Source organism: Globicephala melas, chromosome 12, assembly GCF_963455315.2.
Source record: "Globicephala melas chromosome 12, mGloMel1.2, whole genome shotgun sequence".
Classification (NCBI taxonomy): Eukaryota; Metazoa; Chordata; class Mammalia; order Artiodactyla; family Delphinidae; genus Globicephala; species Globicephala melas.
The window spans coordinates 58715688-58738632 of NC_083325.1; the positions used below are offsets into that span (position 1 = coordinate 58715688).

Sequence of the window (22945 nt, forward strand, 5' to 3'; positions counted from 1 at the left end):
CCAGCTACTTATGGTAGAATAATATAGAGATGTATTATTATAGAGACTCTAATAATATAGAGTCTAGGTATTTTACCTCAAGGAGGATATAGATTGTATTATACTCTGATTTCAAGAAGGGAAATACAACCATAAATATCATGGACCAGGTTACAGTAAATAAACACAGTTTGCCTGATTCAACTAGTTTTTTTTATGTCTTGTTGCTATTGGTTTACTACAGCTTATTTCTCTATTAGTCTAACCACTAGGGGAATGCTATATGAACTATTTTTAAGTGCACAGTTTAACAATTTGGTAATTAAATGTAAAATTTAAGAAACCTCGTAACCCAGCAATTCCACTCTTAGGTATAGACAGACGCTGAAGAGAAAACCTCATACATGGACCTGAGGAGACTTCAACAAGAAGATGTATTGCAGCACTTTTTGTAGTAGGGAAAACATGTTTATCAATAGGGTAGAGTGAAATAAATTTGGAGTTATTCATACAAAGCAATACAATGCAGCAGTTAAAATCATTGAACTAGATCAACTGGTATTAACATGGGTAAATTGCAACATAATGTCACATGTAAAAAGTGGTTAAAGGTGGACCTAGAAATAATCATACTAAGTGAAGTAAGTCAGAAAGAGAAAGACAAATACCATATGATATCACTTATATGTGGAATCTAAAATATGACACAAATGAACTTATCTATGAAACAGAAACAGACTCACGGATACAGAAAACAGACTTCTTGTTGTCAAGGGGGAGAGAGATGGGGGAGGGATGGATCTGGAGTTCGGGATTAGCAGATGCAAACTATTACATATAGAATGGATAAACAACAAGGTCCTACTGTACAGCACAGAGAACTATATTCAATATCCTGTGATAAACCATAATGGAAAAGAATATAAAAAAGAATATGAATATACATATATATATAACTGAATCACTTTGCTGTACAGCAGAAATTAACAAGGCATTGTAAATCAACTATACTTCAATAAAATAAATTTTTAAAAAGGTTAAATTGAGTTACAAACACATTTTTTAAGTTGTTACAAGATACGTTCAGGGGCTTCCCTGGTGGCTCAGTGGTTGAGAGTCCGCCTGCCGATGCAGGGGACACGGGTTTGTGCCTCGGTCTAGGAAGATCCCACATGCCGCGGAGCGGCTGGGCCCGTGAGCCATGGCCGCTGAGCCTGCGCGTCCGGAGCCTGTGCTCCGCAACGGGAGAGGCCACAACAGCGAGAGGCCCGCGTACCACAAAGAAAAAAAAAGATACGTTCAGAATATATCCCAAGGGTTAATATTAAAAGTCCACCTTCAAAGAGGGCTACATATTCTGTCTGCATATGTATCTATATAGTAGAAGTAATTTTAATGAACAAGAAAGATAAAGTCTAATGCTGTAATAGCACTTCTCTCTGGAAAGAAAGAGAAAGGAATAAAACAGTGGGATGGAAGTACAGAGATGTAGCTATATTGTAACATTTTGTTTCTAAGGAAGGAAGGAAGGGAAGACTGGGAAGGGAGTAATAATAACAATAATACGGCAAAATAGCAACTCTTCAATCCGGGTAGTTGATACATGAGTGTCAATTATGTTTTTTCACAGTGTTCTTATGTATTAAACTATTTTTTTTTAATTTAAAAATGGACAGCTCACCAGCAAAAGGACTTCACCCCCTCTGCTGTAGTGCCTACTCACTTCTTGGGTTTATTAATGACCAAGGCACAAATAGGCACACCCGTGGATTAAACACTTATACCCATCTCTTCTCATCCCCACACAAGCTATTTTTCCTCACTGTTGCACACATGCATCACCTTTGGTTTCTGCAGAGGATACTAGCCCCAGGAGACAGGATAAGAAGGAAAAGGGGGGAAAACACGAAACCAAACCCTTGTAAGACAGAGAAACACTTGCTCGGTTAGAGCCCACTCTGGAACCTCTGCGTTTCTGTCACCTCAGGCACTCAGAGTCATTCTGAGCATCTCCCCCAGATACAAGTCACTCGGCCAGCCAACAGGAGTAACAATCACTGCTGCCTTAAAAGATTGGTTGATTTCTCCAGCGTCTATTTGCCTGCAGTTCTGGCTCTCTGACAAATCAAGTCAGATCAATTTGTACCCTAAAGGGTAAGTGGGAGGATGTGATTATTTTCTGGTTCAATAGAAAAACATTTCATCTCAAAAGGCTGCTGCATAGCATTTCTTCTGGGATTCACTAGGAAGGGGTCAGGTCTGTAGAGAGTAAATGATGGGTTCTCAGGAGGACAGCTCGGTTTTGCTTCCCACCTAAGCTTTGGGAACAGAGGCAGTATGTGGGGTTGAGCAGAAAGCATGCTCCACAGAGAGGAAGGCTCTGTATAGCCCATTGTCTTAGTTCGGGCTGCTGTAACAAAATACTATAGACTGGATGGCTTATCAACAACACAAACTTGTTTCTTGCAGTTCTAGAGGCTGGAGGTCTGAGTTCAGGGCCCTGGTAAGGGTCCTCTTCCAGGCTGCAAGTAGCTGACATCTCTTTCTATCCTCACAAGGCAGAAAAGAGAGCTAGCTAGCTCTCTGGCCTCTTCTTATAAGGGCACTAATCTCATTCATGAGGGCTCCACCATCATGACCTAATTACCTCCCAAAGGCCCCACTTTCAACTACCATCACATTGGGATTAGGGTTTCAACATATGAATTTTGGAAGGACACAAACATTCAGTCTGTTGCGCCCGTGTTTAAGGGATATTTTCTTTGTCTCATCAGGCGCAGCGAGTCTTCTAAGAGTTAGAAAACCTGCTAGAGATTCTGGAGGATTGAAATATAACTCTACAGGCAGCCACGTCAAGATCTAGAAAATTACCCCTGAAATGGAACAACAACAATGACCACAACAAAAACCCAGAAAGTTCTGAAGAACAAGAGGAAAACAGAGGTGGGAAAACATTAGAAGCAGTTTGGTCCTTGACATTCAGATGCCCTTTACTTGCCTGCTAACAGATCTGTTGGTTGAGACACAGCACTGGGGGCTGCTTCTGGGTTCCCGTGACTGAGGGCTTTCCCTGTGGGCTCTGCCTTCTCATATGTTACCCAACACTTGAACTCAATGTTCAGGGTTAGACTCAACCCTCACTCCTGCAGATTTCCTATTCCCTCACCCCACAGACATTACAGTTGACACATAGGAGTTGGAATAACGTAGGGGAAACACTGCAGCTTTGGAGGCAGACTGCGTGGGTTCAGTTCTCTGCTCCGTGGTTTATTAGTCATAAGACCTTGACAAACAATCTATGCTTCAGTTTCCTCATCTGTATCACAACAGTATCAGTGCCTTCCTCAAAGGGTTGTTGTTAAAGGACATGGTGGGTATGAAGCTCCTAGCACAGTACCTGGTGTGGGTCAAGCGCTCCACAGATGTTCACTTTGATTACTGTTGTTGTCTACTGCTTCGGCTATGTGATGCTCTTTGGTTTCCTATGAAGGACTTGGAGATTCTAAATCCAAATTTTTGTGGGAATATGTTTGTTACATGAACATCAGATATATCCATTTTAGTGGGGCTCTAACCTTAGAGGTACCATCAAGGCTGCCTCTGAGTCATTCCAGTCTATCATGGAATTGTCATCCTTCCCTACAGTGATCTCCATGGCAACCAGATATTTACTCTTGCTCCCCAACTCTACAACACTCTATGTGAGATACGTTTATTCAGGAGCACCATCGTGTAGCAATGGACACGAAGGCTGAAGGCAAGAGTTCTGGTTCTTTCTGTGGCGATAACCAGTGGTCTGTGAGCAATTTGTTGACCATCTCTGCCTTTCGGTTTCCTCATTGGTAGACTGAGGGTCATTTTTCATGCTCTATTTATTTCATCAGGTTATGAAAAACTGAAAAAATGAATGTGAAGGTATGTTGACTTGTAAAGAGTGAGGAGGAAATGCAAGAGATCACGGCTGGCTGGTTATCTTTATTCTGACATCTGCAAGTCCTTGAATGCATGAACCCAACCGTCCAACATGATCACACAGAAGGCAAGAAGCACATCTACGTGATACTGCTTTCACCGGCCTCATACTGTAACAACAAGGGGCTTCATAAATATTGTTGGTAGTGGTGGATCCCCAAGTAAAGTTTAAAACTTTTCAATATAAACTATAATTTCTATCTGTAAACTGTTAGTTGCTGCCACACATTACATAAACTTGGCAAATTAAAAGTCTTCCTTCCTTAAATTAGAAACCAATCATGCACAGTTTCTGGTTGGTTCATATATCACATTTATGTCTGATTTTAAAGTCTAATTTTCATAAAGGATTGCTAAGGGAGAAATAAATTTTTGGCTTGTTTTCTTTTTATTTTCAAAACACAATTGTCATGTAAAGGATTAACCAACTTTGTGTTTTCTGGCTATATTTTGAAAGTCTCTAGAACTGTCGCCAAGCCCATTAAAACTTTGTTTGTAATGGGAAATGGCTGCCACTTATGAACATTTTCTTTGTGTTTCTGTTAAGACTGGGCTAACACCTACTGTTACCATTATCTGCCGCACAGCTCCAACAGAAATGATGCTTACAAAGTAAATTGTAAACAGTTTATTTGTAACAAGTATTTCCCGCTGCTAAAGACTTATGAACACCCTGCTTCATATACTTGAGCAATTTGGAGGTGATTAATCACCACTCCTGCTTAGAGTATGCAAATATAGGCAACTAGGGGAAATGCATTTATTGATATTAATGGGATTTATTTCAGATTTTTTTTAAGTGTTCTGTCTCCCTAGTTATGGTGAGACTAGAACTCTCAGACCCTTTTGTTCCAGGGAAATTACTTTGTCCTTATCTTCAAGCCTTTGTTCATACTGTTTCCTCAGGCTGGTTGCCTCCACTCCCCCATTATTTCTATATCTGTCAAAATCCTTTCATATGCCACCTATTCTGTGATGCCTCCTTCCCCCTGCCCAACCCCAATCCAACTCCCCTTCCCCTAAGCTCTCATAGCCATGTGCTTGTATCTCTGCATGATATTTATTCTGTTCAGCTTTTTAAATTCTTCATCTCATATAGGATTTTATGTTTCTTGAAGGACTGTGACCTATGCACTTCAGATTTTTATCTCTCTCTCTCAATACACATGCAGGTACAGCACCTACATGATGCTTTGCACAAAGTAAACACACAATAAATAATAATTGACAGATCATACCAGCTGTAATGTACTCATTCAATAAGCATCTACTAAGTACTTCCTGTATAACAAGTACTTCCTGGCTTGCGCTAAACTCTGAAATTGGAAGGGGATAACAAGGATGAGTAAGACACAGTCTAATGAAGGAGAAGGCCATGCCAATAAAAATGACAACACATTGTGATAAATTCCCGGATAAAAACATGCAAAATAATATGGATGCCCAAGAGTGGGAGAGACCAACTCCACCAGGGGGAGTCCAGACAGGTTTCACAGAAAAGGCAAGCTTTGAACTTCAACTGAAAGGATGAGAGGAATTCACCAGGTGACAGGGGTGTGGTGGGTGTGAAAGGCATTAGAAGAAAAGGGAGTCACTTGTGAAAAAGTCATGGAGGTGTGAAAAGAATGATGGTGGGGCAAGGGGGGTAGGGTCATGTGATTGGAGCCTTGGGCAGGTGGAGGTGAATGTGGTGCGACAGGCTAGAGAGATGGAGCCAGGTTGTGAAACATGCCAGGCTAAGGCGCTTCTCCTTGACCCAGCAGGCAGGAGACCTGTGTCAGGTTTTGCAGCAGGAGAGAAAGTGGATCAGACCTGGGTTTTAGAATGATCATGCTGATGGCCGGCTGCTCAACTGACCGCCCCTTTTGGCCCTCGTTTCCATTTCCTGCCCCTGGCACTGGTGTTTCACTGTGCTCTGGGGAATTTAGAGCAAATGAGGGTGAGTTCCCAGGAACTGTTAATTCCCTTTAACGCTTCAGTCCAAAGCAGTCACATTCTCAGAATATAACTTTACTTTTGCATACTTTCACGTAGGTAATCACAATAAAATAAAAGTTGCTAATTAGTGTTGGTCTTAAAGACTAACAACATTTAATTTCTCCCCCCTTCCCCGTGAAATGGCGTTGCCTTCGTAAGGAGTCAGAGAAGGAGGGAATGGGGCAGGTGAAATACATGAATAAAGCAATCACAGTAGTTTAATTAAGTGAAACTCTGACAGCTGCTGTGAATGTGACCCCACAGCCTTATTTTGTTTATATTTCAAATCATCCTTTCCAACGAAAGAGAAGAAACGTGCCTAGTAAGAATCTTCCTACGCTGCCCCCCTCCGCCCCATACACACACCCACACACACGCTGTTAGGCAAACTAGATCTAAGTGGAATCATTTCTCAGACCAGCAACAGTGAGAGGCAGTGGGAGCAGTTGGCAGTGACCCTCTGAGCCTTGCTAACAGCACCTAAAGTGCTTCAGGATCCTGCAGGGAGTGGAAATACCCTAAAGCTTCCCAAAAAAACAGGAAAGAAGCAGTGGGGGATAAAGGATGCTCTAATTCTCAATTGGTTCTGTCGCTTTGGCTAGTCTTAAAGAGCAGGGAGGGGCCTTACTATGAGCTGAGAACCCTAATTTCCTAAATACCATGCTCTGTTTTTCAGGACCATAAGTTTTAGCAGCCCAGAATGCAAAGATCTCATTCCAAACAGCCAGGTTCCTTCTTCCAGTCCTTTGAGGGAAAACAATAAGGCCTGTTCATTTTAACTGTTGACTTATCTCTAGCCAGTGAGAGCAACAGTTCAAGTTTGGACTTGAAGGTCAGACCTGCCAGGTTCTGATCTTTAATCCACAACTTTCTGTGTTATTTGGGGCAAATTACTTACCCTCTCTAGGCCTTGAGTCTCTCATCTGTAAATGGAAGTAAAGAAAGCACCCACCCCAAGAGTTACTGTGGGGACGAAGTAATATAATGGATGTTGTCTGACACCAAATAAGGACCTTATAAATGTTAGCATCATCAGCAAGTGTCAACCAAAACTTATTACCTACTACGTCTTACCTAGTAATGCTAATTAGTGTGAATTGGTTTATCAAGTTGCTTTAGAAATAGAACTGTAGAATCTGGGTTGTTAAAAAAAAAAGTCAAAGAACACAAAATCCAACTCTTCAGAGAAGGAAACTGAAGTTCAGTGATCTGTCCTTGAGCCCCTGACTCTTTAGTGGTCAATCTGGGACCAGAGCCCAGGGTCCCCCATTCTAGGTAAGTGCCCTTTCCACCATGTCATGCTTTGCTCTGTGAGAAGAGAGACTACAACCACAGAAGGTCACTGAGTACCTGAGAAGCTGGTAGTCATACACTCAGCTCCTTGATAGTGCTGAGCTTAGGGCTAGGGTGACCAGTTGTCTGAGTTTTCTCAGAACTGAGGTGGGGGACTTCCCAGTTGGTCCAGTGGTTAAGACTCCACGCTTCCAATGCAGGGGGCATAGATTTGATCCCTGGTCAGGGAACTAAGTTCCTACATGCCGTGTGGCATGGCCAATAATCCCACTACTGGGCATATACCCAGAGAAAACCATAATTCAAAAAACCACATGCACCCCAATGTTCATAGCAGCACTATTTACAATAGCCAGGACATGGAAGCAACCTAAATGTCCATTGACAGAGGAATGGATAAAGAAGATGTGGTACATATATACAATGGAATATTACTCAGCCATAAAAAGGAATGAAATTGGGTCATTTGTAGAGACGTGGATGGACCTAGAGAGGGTTATACAGAGTGAAGTAAATCAGAAATAGAAAAGCAAATATTGGATAATAATGCACATATGTGGAATCTAGAAAAATGGTATAGATAATCTTATTTGCAAGGCAGAAATAGAGACACAGACGTAGAGAACAAACGTATGGATACCAAGGGGGAAAGGGGTGGGGAGGGAGGAATTGGGAGACTGGGATTGACACATATACATTATTGATACTATGTATAAAATAGACAACTGATGGGAACATGCTGTATAGCACAGGGAACTCACCTAGTGCCCTGCGGTAACCTAAACGGGAGGGAAGTCCAAAAGGGAGGGGATATCTCTTATGTGTATGGCTGATTCATTTTGCTGTGCAGTGGAGGCTAACACAACATTGTAAAGCAACCATACTCCAATAAAAATTAAATAAAACTAAAAAAACCCCAAAACAACAGCAACAACAAAAACGAAGGGGGTTCCTGGGACATAGTACTTTCAGTTCTAAGGCCAGGACAGTGGCAGGCAAATTGGCAGTTGGTCACCATACTTAAGGCAGACTCTTGGTAAGTATTTATGGAACAGGTGAATGAACGTCTCCTAAGGCCAGTTAAGTTCTCTGTATGAAGGTGCTGGCTTATGCTGGGTCAGGGAGACATGCCAGAAAAACAGAAAGCGGAGAGGTGGTTTGGCCCCTTGTGTCAACAATGAGAAGTCTGGCCAGAAAACTGTACCTTCTTGGTTAAAAGGAAAGCCTCTCAAAATGGATTCTTTGTGAGAAAAGAAAAACTGAAAAGATGAGCCATGATGGGCTTTGTCTAAAAGAAAAAAGCAGGTTAGCCAATAAAACACAGCCACAGCCAGGGGGGCTGGCTGGCTCTGGTTCATTTTTTCTTGAGGCCCCCTCCTAGCTGAGGGCTGGGAACTAGGCTAGGGCTCTCCCTGAATATGGAGAGGGACACCTGCACTGCTGCAGGGCAGGGACATGTCACGTAGGCACCCCCAACGGCTGCACGGCACAAGAGACGCTAGTAGAAAAGAAAGCTTCAAACCTGGAGAACTAACACTGCCTGAGAGATAGAAACGGAAGGACAGAAGAGAAAACACAGCCAGCCAGCCGGTTTCAGAATAATTAAAGGATTCTTATACTGTGAGTCACAGGCAGCCTAGCGAGACAGTCAGGAAGTACAAAGCAATATTTCAGGGCCCAAGAATTTGCTGTGCATAAACAGCCATCACTGTCCCTCCAAAGCAAATGGTATTTCCCTAAAATCTAGTGCTGCATTAAACTGGTAAAACAAGTGCCTTCCCGCCACAATTTATGTAAAATTGCATATTAGCGAACATATGGCTCTGGTTCAGTCGGTGAAAACAACACTGAAACATGTAGAAGACATTTATTCCCTTTTTATTAATAATAGTTTACTGCACAAACTCCACCTGATGGTGAGAGGTAATAATCAAGCCCACTGGTAATTTCTAATTCCTTTTTGGAAAGTTTCCACTTCCACCAGACACTCTTCAGGTGATCCTGGGTGAATCACAGCCCCCCTCCATACCTGAGCCTCGTCCTGGACATGGTGAATGAAAGAGCTCATTCCTGTTCTTCCATTCTATTCTGTGACAGTGGAATACTGGAAATATTTTGCCTATATTTTCAACACAGCCTTGAGTCTGACCAGTCTTAGACTGCCCTTAGAACTCACTGTCTGTAACGGACCCAGGGAAAGATGAATGGGACAGGTGTCTTGAGCTGCTAGAGGCTGGGTTTAGGAGCCCAGCAGACAGACTTGCCAAAATTAACCAGACCAACCCTCCAAACACCAGACGTGTATAAAGGGGCAGAGAGGTTGCCATCCTCCAGGTCCTCAACCAGTAGCTTTACCTGTTTCTGTTGGCAATTCATGCACAAGTTATTTTTGCAGCTGGACCAAGATTACTGAACTAGAAAGAATAAGGTCCATATGTCCCCCTGATGCAATTTGGCAGGAAGTCTGGGATTTCCTTCCCCAACAGGGCTGTGGATCTGGATACCTTTGGCATAAAATCAACTAGCTAGGAATACACCAGTTATTCATTCCCACCCCCATCGATAGGGCACTTTTTCTGATCTGCCACTACTGCTTCTCCTGCTGCTTAACTAACGACGCTAAGCAGGGCAAAGTATAGGCAAAATTTAACAGTACATGGAGTCTGCCTGAGAGATTCTCTCCATTTCTCTTTGAACATGATTTTGGCTATGCCAGTTTACCTCCTCCAGCTGCTTCAAGGTCAACAGGACACCACGACCTGGGCACCCCAGCTAGAACTGCCACATCCATGGTATTATGCTCTAGCCCTTCCTAGAACCAGGAATTACCTCCCTCTGTCCTATTTTCAGGGTCTTTATGGCCACCAAGCTAATGAATCTTAGTTAATTTAGATGCTAGTAAAGGATTCTGGTATATTTGCACTTTAAGTCCTTCACTTTTGTAAAACAAAGAAGTTACATAATAGTAGAACAAATGTCTCATCCAAAATGCTCTTCTAAAAGTAGCAGAACTGGGATTCAAAGTGGTCTGACTCAACAGAGACACAGATGTAGAGAACAAACGTATGGAAAGGGGGGAAAGTGGTGGGGAGAGGGGTGGTGGTGGGATGAATTGGGAGATTGGGATTGACGTATATGCACTAATATGTATAAAATAGATAACTAATAAGAGCCTGCTGTATAAAAAATAAATTAAATTAAATTAAACAAAGCGGTCTAAGTATAGTTCTCCCACTATTGTAAATAGAGATGGAGCCACACTCAAAGATATTTTTCTTAAGATGTGTTAGCTCAAAAAAAAAAAAGATGTGTTATCTCTTTTCTATCTGATGTCCTCAGTCTTTCTCTAATAATGCCTTATTTTGAGGGATACAATTGAGCAAGAAAGATCTGGTAACTCTTTGAAACTTTCTCCGGTAGAACGCTGCTCTCTGACAGAGATCCATGATATAAAATAATACACGACTTTATGCCTTTATGCTGAGAGTCAGTCACTATACTGTGACAACTCTGAACAAGAATCATCTTCCATATCTGCTTGTTTATACTTCTTTAGATCACATCCAAAGATACAAACAAGCCTAAGGACTTCTCAGGACATTTCCTGGCAATTGAGCAGAACATTTCCCAGACGGTCAAATGAAGCTGAGAGATAGCAGGAAAATTTGAATAAATAATCATAGATAAATAATTCCTGGCTTTCCTGGCTCCCTGAGCCATGATGCTAGAACAGGATCATACTGCTTTCTCCCCAGCTCCTCAAGGCATTCTCTTAGCCCACAGAGTCCCGACAGCTAGATACCAGGCTGTTAATGTTGAAAATGCTGCCCTTTGTTAGTTGGGAAGAAGTTCTAGAAATTTAGCAAGTGCAGTTGCGTGAGAGAGAAAGCAGAGTCCGTCTTAAGAGAGTTTGGGGAAATTTTATCAGTAAGCGTATTTCTTGGAGCAAGTTATTTTAGTTTTCTTTTCCCCTCTCTATATATAGTCCTAATGAATTACTTCTTAAAAAGAGGAGTAGGAGAATGGGGTAAGTGATAGGGAAACCATTCTGTAACTATTTCTTTTGTCTTCTTCTATCTCCATTTCAGACTTTCTTCACTTCTCTTTCATTAACAATAGTTAATTTGGTAGTTATTTTATAAACCTAAAAAAGTCTTCGAGTATTTCTTATAAGACCTCCTTCAATGATTATGCAAAATATGAAAATGCTGCATAAACTGTTCAGAAGTCAGGGCAAGGAGAGAATCCAGTTGGTATCAGGATTCATTATAAACTAAAATGCAAGAGACCAAGAGCTTAGGATAAAAATGGGGAGGGGGGGTGGAGAGTGTCAGTGGGGTGCTGTGGTCATGAGCAAGCAAAAGGTATAGGAATCAAAAGGTCAAGTGTAAGAGGAAGGAGTGAGTAGGTCCCGTGGGTCAGGGCAGATAAGGTCAGGAGCCAAGAGGTCAAGTCCATCCAAGGAATGGCCCTAGGAAGTAGAGATCCTTCCAAGTGGGCCAAACTGGGTCAAAGGTTCCATTCCACTTTGTTTACAAATCCTGCCTATGTAGAAACCAGCCTGGGGGTGAATCCAATGAGCAGATGGACATTTCTGATGAAGAAGAAAAGGGAACAAGAATTAATGAACCCCAAAAGCATGCCAAACATTGGACATACTTGCTTGGTTTTCACCACACTTTGAGAGGGAATGTACGTCATGTTTTCGGGTTGCCTCTCACCTTTTGTGCGTTTTGCTATGTTTGGGCAGTTCCCTGCCTTATGGGGTCTGCCTCCCTAAAGTCAAGTCAGAGAATCTGCTTCCCCAGAGACCTCAGCAGCTAGAACAAAGGCATGACGCCTAGGGTCTGCCACTAAGATGCTCCCAGGCAACAGTTTGATCAGAAAAGATGAACCAGAGGAAGGAGGTGATACCTGGGACCCATTTGCTGACAAGGGTGGTGGCAGAGGCATCCAGTCTTCTGGGGTACCAGTTGTTGTAAGAACAGTTCCTGGCCCAGAAGTATCAGTGCTGGCAGAGCTCCAGTAGAGTGTGCATTCCCGGCAGCCATTCTGGGCTCTGGGGGAAAGCAGGGTCAGGAGCTTCCTTATTGGGTCACTTCTGCAGCGTAGTTTCAGGCCTTGACCCCAGAAGCTTAGCCTTAAGCCTGCTTCTCTAGCCTTGCCAACTGCTCTGTGAGCTCCCCAATATCTTTTCTGCCTAATCAGCGTGAGTCAGCTGCTGTTGCTCATAATTAAGAGCCCTGAGTGTTTAGAGATAAGTATTGCTACTATCCCTTCTTACTGAATGGAGGCCAGGATGGAAAGATGAGAAGAAGCTAAAATAAAAGAAGAAAAGTAACTTGGGATTGACATATATACACTAATATGTATAAAATGGATAACTAATAGGAACTTGCTGTATAAAAGAATAAATTCAAAAAAAAAAGTTAAGTAACTTGCCCAAGGACATAAAGTTCAAAAGCACCAGAGGCAGAATTTGAAGCCAGGACCGTCAGACTATAAAAATCGTGGGGCTCCCCATTTATAACAGGAAAAAGATCAGGGAAAGTGCACTTCTGTAGGGTAGGATAGGGAACAGCTTGCATTTCTACAGATTCCAGATACCTTAGTAGTTGGGACACCTTTTTCTCTTTCCTTGCCTCAGTCACTTTTCTGACTTAACTGTGTGCCAATAAGCATATGGGCGATGCTAAAGATAAACCAGCACCACCAATTTCCATTGCTACCTTCAAATATTGCCGTTCACAGTTTCCAAGGGGTGGGACCACTGTCTGTGGATTGCTGAGGAGGTGGCCAACTGTTGGGGCTTTGTTTACCATTGCTTTTGATGAGTCACGGCGAGTTATGCATTATTCATAAACTGAAGGTTTGAAGAAAGTTCCCTTGTGCAATTTCTGCTCATTGGTTCCTCCAATCCAAGAATGAAACAAAGAGCAGCAGACAATGAAGTATATGACCCCACCTGCACTTTCTAGTAGTGTGGACTAATACCCCGAGAACAAGAAAGACAGGCTGGAAGAGCAAGTGTTAATGCACAGTCCTGCCATGTATATGAAAAAATGAAAACTGGGCATAGTGAGAGATACATAACAGATTGGAAATAATCTGTTGACACCTGAAAATGCCAATATCCTTTATTTTTTCTTGATTTTTTAATATTTATTTATTTATTTGGCTGTACCGGGTCTTAGCTGCAGCATGTGGGATCTAGTTCCCTGACCAGGGATCGAACCAGGGCCCTCTGCATTGGGAGCGCAGAGTCTTAACCACTGGACCACCAGGGAAGTCCCATGAAAATTCCAATATCCTTTAAGGTGAAGAAATAAAAATGAAAACTACCTCAAAAAAGTGCCAGGAATTAGCTCAGTTCCAACGAAAATGTGAAATAGCAGAAGTCTGTCTTAGAGCCCTCAAACTTCCATTCTTTCCTCCTTTATTCCTCTAATGGTTCCCTCAACCTTTCCACTCCTCAAATACCGAGATTAAATTCTCTCTCTCTCTCCAAACTCGATGCAACAACCCACTCATTTGCCTTCAAACCAAGATACAAATGACTAATAGCAACTTAAAACACTGCTCCTTTCCCAAGCATTCACGCTTAAACTCAGTCAAAACCTTAAGAACAGGGACTACATTTTGTAGTGGCCATCAGTCACTTGTAGTTATCCCCAAATCCTTCTTTATATCTCATAACGAACATTGTATTCTTTGATATATATATAAAATTGATGTGTGTCAATTTTGACTGGGTCACGGAGTGACCAGATATTTGGTTTAAACATTACTTTTGGGTGTGTCTGCGAGGCTGTTTCTGGTTGAGATTAGCATTTGAATTGGTGGATTGAATAAAGCCAATTGCCCTCCCCCTTGTGGGTGGGCCTTTTGAAGGCCTGAGTAGAGTAAAAGGCTGAGTGAGAAAGAATTCTTACCCTCTGCCTGATGGTGTTTGAGCTGGGACATTGGTCTTTAGCCTTCAGACTCAGACTGGAACTCTTATCATTGGCTCTCCTGGGTCTCCAGCTTAGCCTTCAGACTCAGACTGGAACTCTTATCATTGGCTCTCCTGGGTCTCCAGCTTAGCCTTCAGACTCAGACTGGAACTCTATCATTGGCTCTCCTGGGTCTCCAGCTTGCCAACTGCAGATCTTGGGACCTTTCAGCTTCCATATTCACATAGGATAATTCCTGATAGATAGATAGATAGATGCATACATACATAGATACACAGATAGATAGATAGAACGATCTTATTGGTCTGTTTCTCTGGAGAAGCCAGACTAATACACATATGTATTCATTATAAAGTATTAGAAAAATAATAAATCCTGGGAATTCCCTGGTGGTCCAGTGGTTAGGACTCCATGATTTCACTGCCAAAGGTGCGGGTTCGATCCCTGCTGGGGTAACTAAGATCCTGCAAGTGGCACGGTGCAGCCAAAATAAATAAATAAATAAGGACTCCTTGTGGGCCTACCACCCAATCCAAGAAGTCAGTTCCTACTGCTCTTCCCTTTTCTATTCTCCAGGCTCCTTCTCAGATGTCCAAAAATATTTTGAACACCTTCTTAACATTTTGATAGTTCTTCACTCTGTAGCTCCTGTCTTCTCAACAACAAATAAATAAAAACTTGTATTTCCCAGTTCTTGTGCAGGATACCTAGGGTGATTCACATTCCACCAATCAGATGCACCCATATTAGACTGATTCAAAACTGAGTTGTAGGGCTTCCCTGGTGGCGCAGTGGTTAAGAGTCCGCCTGCCGAGGCAGGAGACACGGGTTCGTGCCCCGGTCCGGGAAGATCCCACATGCCGCGGAGTGGCTGGGCCCGTGAGCCATGGCCGCTGAGCCTGTGCGTCCGAAGCCTGTGCTCCGCGACGGCAGAGGCCACAATAGTGAGAGGCCCGCGTACCGCCAAAAAAAAAAGAAATGCTGCCGGGTGTCCTGGTCTTCATTCCTTTTTAAATTGTTAGGCAACTCTAAGGTAAAGTTGGACTTCCTCTTCATTGTTTTGGCCTATTTGGGCTGTTTCTTTTTATTCTGTGTCCTTGCAGAGATTGGACCACATGGGACCTCAGGAGCAGGACTCAGCTTCCCCCTGGATGGAAACCCTCTATACATGAGCCCAGAGGGCACTTTTCACCAAAGCTGCCGAAGAACAATAGTGCAAAGAGCAGAGGTTGAACAGGACCAAGCCGTAATAGTCATTTGTAGAAAACTGAAAAGCCAAATGAACACTGACAACACAACACCATAGTCAATGCTACCAAATACGGGAGAATGCATGGTAAGGAGGCAGTGTGCCAGCCACAGAACCAGCCTGGGCAGTAGAGCACCTTCTCAAACTGTAACCAAACACAATCACCTGCGGATCGGATTAAAATGCAGATTCTGCACTTCACACCCATTAGGATAGCTACTATCAAAAATAAACACAAACAAACAAAAAAACCAGAAAATAACAAGTGTTAGCAAGAAAAGAGAGATGCTGGAATCCTTGTACACTGTTGGTGGAAATGTAAAGTGGTGCACCTTCTGTGGAAAACAGTACGGGGGGGGGTTCCTGAAACTTTTAATAATAGAACTGCTCTATAATCCAGCAATTCCACTTCTGGACACACCCAGAAGAACTGAAAGCAAGGTCTCGAGGAGATATCTGTACGCCCGTATTCACAGTAGCACTATTCATGATAACCAGGAAGTGGAAGCAACTCAAATGCCCACCGACAGATGAATGGATAAATAAGCTGTGGTATATACATACAATGGAACTTCATTCAGCCTTAAAAAGGAAGGAAATTCTGACACATGCTACAATATAGATGAACCTTGAGGCATTAAGCTAAGTGAAATAAACCAGTCGCATGAACACGAACACTGTATGATTTCACTTATATGAAATACCTGGAATAGTCGAATGCATAGAGAAGAGTAGAATGGTGGTGTATGGTCAGGCCACTCAAGATGGCTATTCTCTCGCTCTCTCTTGTACATCCCCTGCTCGACCAGTCACTGCAGCACCTACACTCTGCTCAAGTGAAACGTGCTCGCCCCCTGCCCAGCTAGTGATGATTCTAATCCTTAGACCAGAACAGCCACCCTCGTGATAACTGTTGACCTGAGGGGTCGTGAGGGATGTGTCTCAGCTGCTGGTTTCCCTGGTAACTGATAAGCCAAACTGACATCAATTCCCGCTATAAATGGTAGCCTCCTCCCCCAAGTAACAAAGGTTGCTGCCATGTTCTACCTGCCATCTGCCATATATGATGAGGTGTCGCTCCAGGACCCTTGTTTTGGACGTGTAAGATGCCCTGTCCAATAAATCATGGATGTCTCTGTTGCTGTCTCCCGGCTCTTTCTTTAGTTTCAAGGCTGGGCAACTACAAAGCTTGCCGGCCTGCAGAGTGCATCCCACACAGAGCCTGGAGAATGGGAAGTTGTTGTTTAATAGATATAGAGTTTCAGTTTTGCAAAATGAAAATAATTCTGGAGATTGATTGCACAATAATGTGAATATACTTAGCAGTATTAAACTGTACACTTAAAAATGATTAAGATGGTAAATTTTATGTTATGTGTACAGTTGACCCTTCATATCCATGGATTCCATATCCGCAGATTCAACCAAAGGTGGATTGAAAATATTTGGGAAAAAATTCCAGAAAGTTCCAAAAAGCAAAGCTTGAATATGCCACTCACCAACAACTATTTACATAGCACTTACATTGTATTAGGTATTATAAGTAATCTAGAGATGATTTAAAGTATACTGGAGGGTGTGTGTAGGTTATATGCAAATACTACACCATTTTATGTAAGGGACTTGAGCCTCTGCAGATTTTGGTATCAGCAGGGTTCCTGGAACCAATCCCTTTCAGATACTGAGGGATAACTGTATTTTACCACAATTTTTAAAAATTTATATGCAAATTCTGATTGTAAGATCTGGAGTGGGGCTAGAGATTGTGCATTTCTGGGGGATCTCTTTAAAATTCCAAAGCCCAGGCTACACCCCAGACCCATTCAATCACAACCTCTGGGGGTGGATCCCAGGCATAGGCGGGTTTCGAAGCTTCCCCAGGTGATTCCTATGTGCAGTCATGTTTGGGAACCACTATACTCCACTGAATTGGTTTTCACAAAGGATCCACCTCACTCTCTTCTAGTAAAGAACTGATTGAACAGGGACCCCAGAACAGGGACTCTCCATCCAGGCTGCACTTTAGAAGCATTTGAGGAACATTTAAAAACACCTGCACTTTGGTGCCACCATCTCCCACGTCCCAGGAGGTTTAATTGGTCTGGAGGAAGGCTTGGGCAGATTTTAAAGCGCCTCAGGTGATTCCAGTTGAAAACTCTTAGCTGAGATGTTTCCTATTAACTGCAGCCTCTGCTTAGCCCACCTCTCTGCTCTCTGATCTAGCCCACCTGCTCAGACTCTGCCCTTTACCTGTCCTCTGTGCATCCCACACTCTGACATTGGTTTGATTATCCTAGTATTACAGTGTGGTTGATGATTCAGGGAGCACAGTACCAACTAATCAAGTGTATCCGGCTGGCACTGAATGCTGTCAGAAATCACCAATCTACTTTTGTGCCAGTTAGCTCCATGCCCAGAAAATTTTGATCTAAACCATCCACTTTAGCCTCACAAATGCATTCATTCCTTACAAAAGTCACAGAAAAGGTGCTTGGTTCATGCAACTTGTCCTAAAATGGGAGTAGGATGGGTAAGGGATTTGGAGAATATATACGTGTCAACTTGCCTGGACCACAGGGTGCCCCTGATATATGTTGAAACATTATTTCTGGGTGTGTCTCTGAGGATGTTTCCAGATGAGATTCACATTTGAATTTGTAGATTGAGTAAAGCAGATTGTCCTCCCCAGTGTGGGTGGGCCTCATCTAATCAATTGAAGGCCTGCATAGAATAAAAGGATGAGTAAGAACAAATTTCCTCTCTCTGCCTGACTGCCTTTGAACTGGGACATTGATCTTCTCTTGCCTTCAGACTCGAACTTGGACTGGAATTTACTTATACCATTAGCTCTTCTGCTTCTCAGGGCCTTCAGACTTGAATTGGAACTATACCATTGGCTCTCCTGGGTCTGGACTCCTCAGTCTCCATAAGTGTGTGAGCCAACTCCTATGTATACGTATGTATGAATTATATATGTTTATATACGTATGAGTGTGTATACCTGTATATATACACACACACATATACCTGCATCTGTGCCCTAGTAGTATTTCATTTATTCATTCATCACTTAAAAACATATATTTATTGAAAGCCTACTATATGCTGGACACAGTTCAACATGCTTGAATAAAATCAGCATGCACTCTCCCAGCTCTGGAGGCCTCTCTTTCCCGATTAGCAGAAAACTCCAAATACCTGTACCTTATATACAAGACACAGATTCTGTACAGATTAGTATCAGGACTCGTTAGCAGAACTTCAGCAATCAGGCACCATATTAAGTCCCTGCCTGCCATCTCTGATGTGAGACCCAGAGGTTCCTGCCACCTCTGGGGTACAGTGCCAGGCAGGGCTAAGGAGAAAACCTACTTTATAAACACTGATTGCTTCTTGTTACACCTTGCTAATGTAATCTGTGTTGCAGATTAGAATTAGCATAATATTATCGGAAACGCTGGGCGAAAATGGTCTGAGGTGCTGTGCTGTTAGTGGTTTGGGTTCTGTTCTTCAGGAAGTTGTTTTAGGAAGGGCATGGCAAGACCTTGTATTTTCTTGCCAGAGTTTTAAGACAGAACAACTTCTTTGCCCTTTTCTTCTTCAAATAATGAATCATGAGTAATAAGCTACACCACTGCGTCATGTATGACTGCTCCTGGCCAAAGAACATTTAACAAAATTCTGGTAAGTCACAAGTTTTTTTTTGTTTGTTTGTTTGGGTTTTTTTTCCAGTTCTTTTTGACCTTTCAGATCAAAACTGTGACTAACAGCAATGTTTGGGACAATTCCATTTATGGTGCACTATTTGTAAAGAACCTAAGACATGGCCTTTCTAGAAATAGGAGCTTATACACACCTACACATAAGTACAACTCTTCCAAGCACTAGTTTTCTGCTGATTCCATGTGAGTCTCTCTCGTCTGCTGTATTTTACTATAAATCCCTCGCAGGCAGAAGCCTTGCCTGCTCATTAGGACACATTTCATGCCTGCTGGCCTGTTGGAATTTTGTGACTCTTGGAATATTGTTCGCTCACCTCCTTTAACATTAAGTTCAGACTATGAAAGGGACACTAGCTACTGATTCTCCAGTCAACCTTGGATACAGAGCGGTCAATGGCACTTGCTGGGTCCTCGGAAAATTCCTGTTGAGTGCGTCAGGGAGATGCTTGAGTCCATCTGCAGGCTTAGCCACTCTGAATGTGGCTCATTCTCTCAGACTCGACAGCCCCTCCCCTGCTGAAAGACATCCTACATTCTGACGTCAGCTTGAACACCCTGGACTGGGTCTCCAGCTCACTTCTCTTGAATCCCCTAATTCCCACACCTCTTTCCTGAAAAAACTGTTTCCTGACTAGAATGTTAGCAGTCAGGTTCACTCGAAAGTAAAATGAGGGGGCACCTTAAGATGGCGGAGGAGTAAGATGTGGAGATCACTTCCTCCCCACAAATACATCAAAATTATATCTACATGTGGAACAACTCCTACGGAACACCTACTGAACGCTGGCAGCTCAGACTTCCCAAAAGGCAAGAAACTCCCCACGTACCTGGGTAGGGCAAAAGAAAACAGGAAAAACAGAGACAAAAGAATACGGATGGGACCTGCACCAGAGGGAGGGAGCTGTGAAGGAGGAAAAGTTTCCACACACTAGGAAACCCCTTCACTGGGGGAAACGGGGGGTGGGCGGGGGGGGGAAGCTTCGGAGCCACAGAGGAGAGCGCAGCAACAGGGGTGCAGAGGGCAAAGCAGAGAGATTCCCACACAGAGGATCGGTGCCGACCAGCACTCACCAGCCCGAAAGGCTTGTCGGCTCACCCGCCGGGGCAGGCGGGGCTGGGAGGTGAGGCTCGGGCTTCGGTCGGAGCACAGGGAGAGGACTGGGGTTGGGGCGTGAACACAGCCTGAGGGGGGCTACTGCGCCACAGCTAGCCAGGAAGGAGTCCGGGGAAAAGTCTGGAGCTGCCGAAGAGGCAAGAGACTATTGCTTCGGGGTGCGAGAGGAGAGGTGATCCAGAGCACCGTCTAAACGAGCTCCAGAGACAGGCATGAGCCGCGGCTATCAGCAGAGACGGGCATGAAACGCTAAGGCTGCTGCTGCCGCCACCAAGAAGCCTGTGTGCAAGCACAGGTCACTATCCACACCCCCCTTCCGGGAGCCTGTGCAGCCCGCCACTGCCAGGGTCCCATGATCCGGGGACAACTTCCCCAAGATAACAAATGGAGCGTCTCAGGCTGGTGCAACGTCACGCCGGCCTCTGCCGCCGCAGGCTCACCCCGCATTCGGACCCCTCCCTCCCCTCGGCCTGAGTGAGCCAGAGCCCCCTAATCAGCCTCTCCTTTAACCTCATCCTATCTGGGTGGGGAAAAGACGCCCTCAGGGGACCTACACGCAGAGGCGGGGTCAAATCCAAAGCTGATCCCCAGGAGCTGTGAGAACAAAGAAGAGAAAGGGAAATCTCTCCCAGCAGCCTCAAGAGCAGCGGATTAAAGCTCCACAATCAACTTGATGTACCCTGTATCTGTGGAATACATGAATAGACAATGAACCATCCAAAAATTGAGGAGGTGGAGTTTGGGAGCAACTGTAGACATGGGGTTTGCTTTCCGTATCTAATTTGTTTCTGGTTTTATGTTTACCTTAGTTTAGTATCTAGAGCTTATTATCATTGGTAGATTTGTTTATTGATGTGGTTGCTCTTCCAGTTTTAATTTTTAGATATATATATATTTTTTTCTCCTTTTTCTCTTTTTGTGAGTGTGTATGTGTATGATTCTTTGTGTGATGTTGTCTGTACAGCTTTGCTTTTGCCATTTGTCCTAGGGTTCTGACTGTCCTTTTTTTTGTTTGTTTTTCTTGTTTTTTTTAGTATACTTTTTAGCGCTTGTTATCATGGGTGGATTTGTTTTTTGACTTGGTTGCTCTCTTCTTTCTCTCTCTCTCTTTTTATATTACTTTCTTATTTTTTTAATTTAAATATTTTTTTCTATTTTAATAACTTTCTTTTCTTCCCTTCCTTCCTTCCTTCCTTTCTTTCTTTTTTTTTCTCTTTCTTTTCTTCTGAGCCGTGTGGCTGACAGGGTCTTGGTGCTCTGGCTGAGTGTCAGGCCTGAGCCTCAGAGGAGGGAGAACAGAGTTCAGGACATTGGATGACCAGAGACCTCCCGGCCCCATGTAATATCAAACGGTGAAAGCTCTCCCAGAGATCTCCATCTCAACGCTAAGACCCAGCTCCACTCAATGACCAGCAAGCTACAGTGCTTGACACCCTATGCAAAACAACTAGCAAGACAGGAACACAAACCCACACATTAGCAGAGAGCCTGGCTAAAATCATAATAAGTTCAAAGACACCCCAAAAAACACGACCAGAGGTGGTCCTGCCCACCAGAAAGACAAGATCCAGCCTCATCCACCAGAACACAGGCACCAGTCCCCTCCACCAGGAAGTATACACAACCCACTGAACCAACCTTACCCACTGGAAGCAGACACCAAAAACAACGGGAACTACGAACCTGCAGCCTGCAAAATGGAGACCCCAAACACAGTAAGTGAAGCAAAATGCGAAGACAGAGAAACACACAGCAGATGAAAGAGCAAGATAAAAACCCACCAGACCAAACAAATGAAGAGGAAAGAGGCAGTCTACCTGAAAAAGAATTCAGAGTAATGATAGAAAAGATGATCCAAAATCTTGGAAATAGAATGGAGAAAATACAAGAAACTTTTAACAAGGACCTAGAAGAAAAGAGCAAACAAACAATGATGAACAGCACAATAAATGAAATTAAAAACACTGGAGAAGGAATCAATAGCAGAATAACTGAGGCAGAAGAACGGATAAGTGACCTGGAAGATAAAATAGTGGAAATGACTACCGCAGAGCAGAATAAAGAAAAAAGAATGAAAAGAATTGAGGACAGTCTCAGAGACCTCTGGGACAACACTAAACACAGCAACATTCGAATTATAGAGGTCCCAGAAGAAGAAAAGAAAAAAACAAAAGGGACTGAGAAAATATTTGAAGAGATTATAGTTGAAAACTTCCCTAATATGGGAAAGGAAATAGTCAGTCAAGTCCGGGAAGCACAGAGAGTCCCATACAGGAAAAATCCAGGGAGAAACACGTCAAGACACATATTAATCAAACTATCAAAAATTAAATACAAAGAAAAATATTAAAAGCAGCAAGGGAAAAGCAACAATTTACATACAAGGGAATCCCCATAAGGTTAACAGCCAATCTTTCAGCAGAACTCCGCAAGCCAGAAGAGACTGGCAGGACATATTTAAAGTGATGAAAGGGAAATAGCTACAAGCAAGATTACTCTACCCAGCAATGATCTCATTCAGATTCAATGGAGAAATTAAAACTTTTACAGATAAGCAAAAGCTAAGAGAATTCAGCACCACCAAACCAGCTCTACAACAAATGCTAAAGGAACTTCTCTAGGCAGGAAACACAAGAGAAGGAAAAGACTTACAATAAGAAACAAAAAACAATTAAGAAAATGGTAA

At 43.1% G+C, this 22945-nt stretch overlaps 1 long non-coding RNA gene and 1 other non-coding gene across 2 annotated transcripts in view; both read right to left on the reverse strand.

Moving 5' to 3' along the window:
• Window positions 1–13435: 13435 nt before the first annotated feature.
• On the reverse strand, window positions 13436–13508 carry TRNAG-CCC (transfer RNA glycine (anticodon CCC)). The gene has a single exon. It is a non-coding gene; the product is annotated as a tRNA-Gly (tRNA).
• Window positions 13509–18016: 4508 nt separating this feature from the next.
• The window catches only part of LOC132593316 (uncharacterized), a 107708-nt gene continuing 102779 nt past the window's right edge, over window positions 18017–22945 (reverse strand). The window contains exon 6 of the long non-coding RNA XR_009566233.2: window positions 18017–18144. This is a non-coding gene — a long non-coding RNA (uncharacterized lncRNA). The remainder of the gene's footprint in view (window positions 18145–22945) is intronic.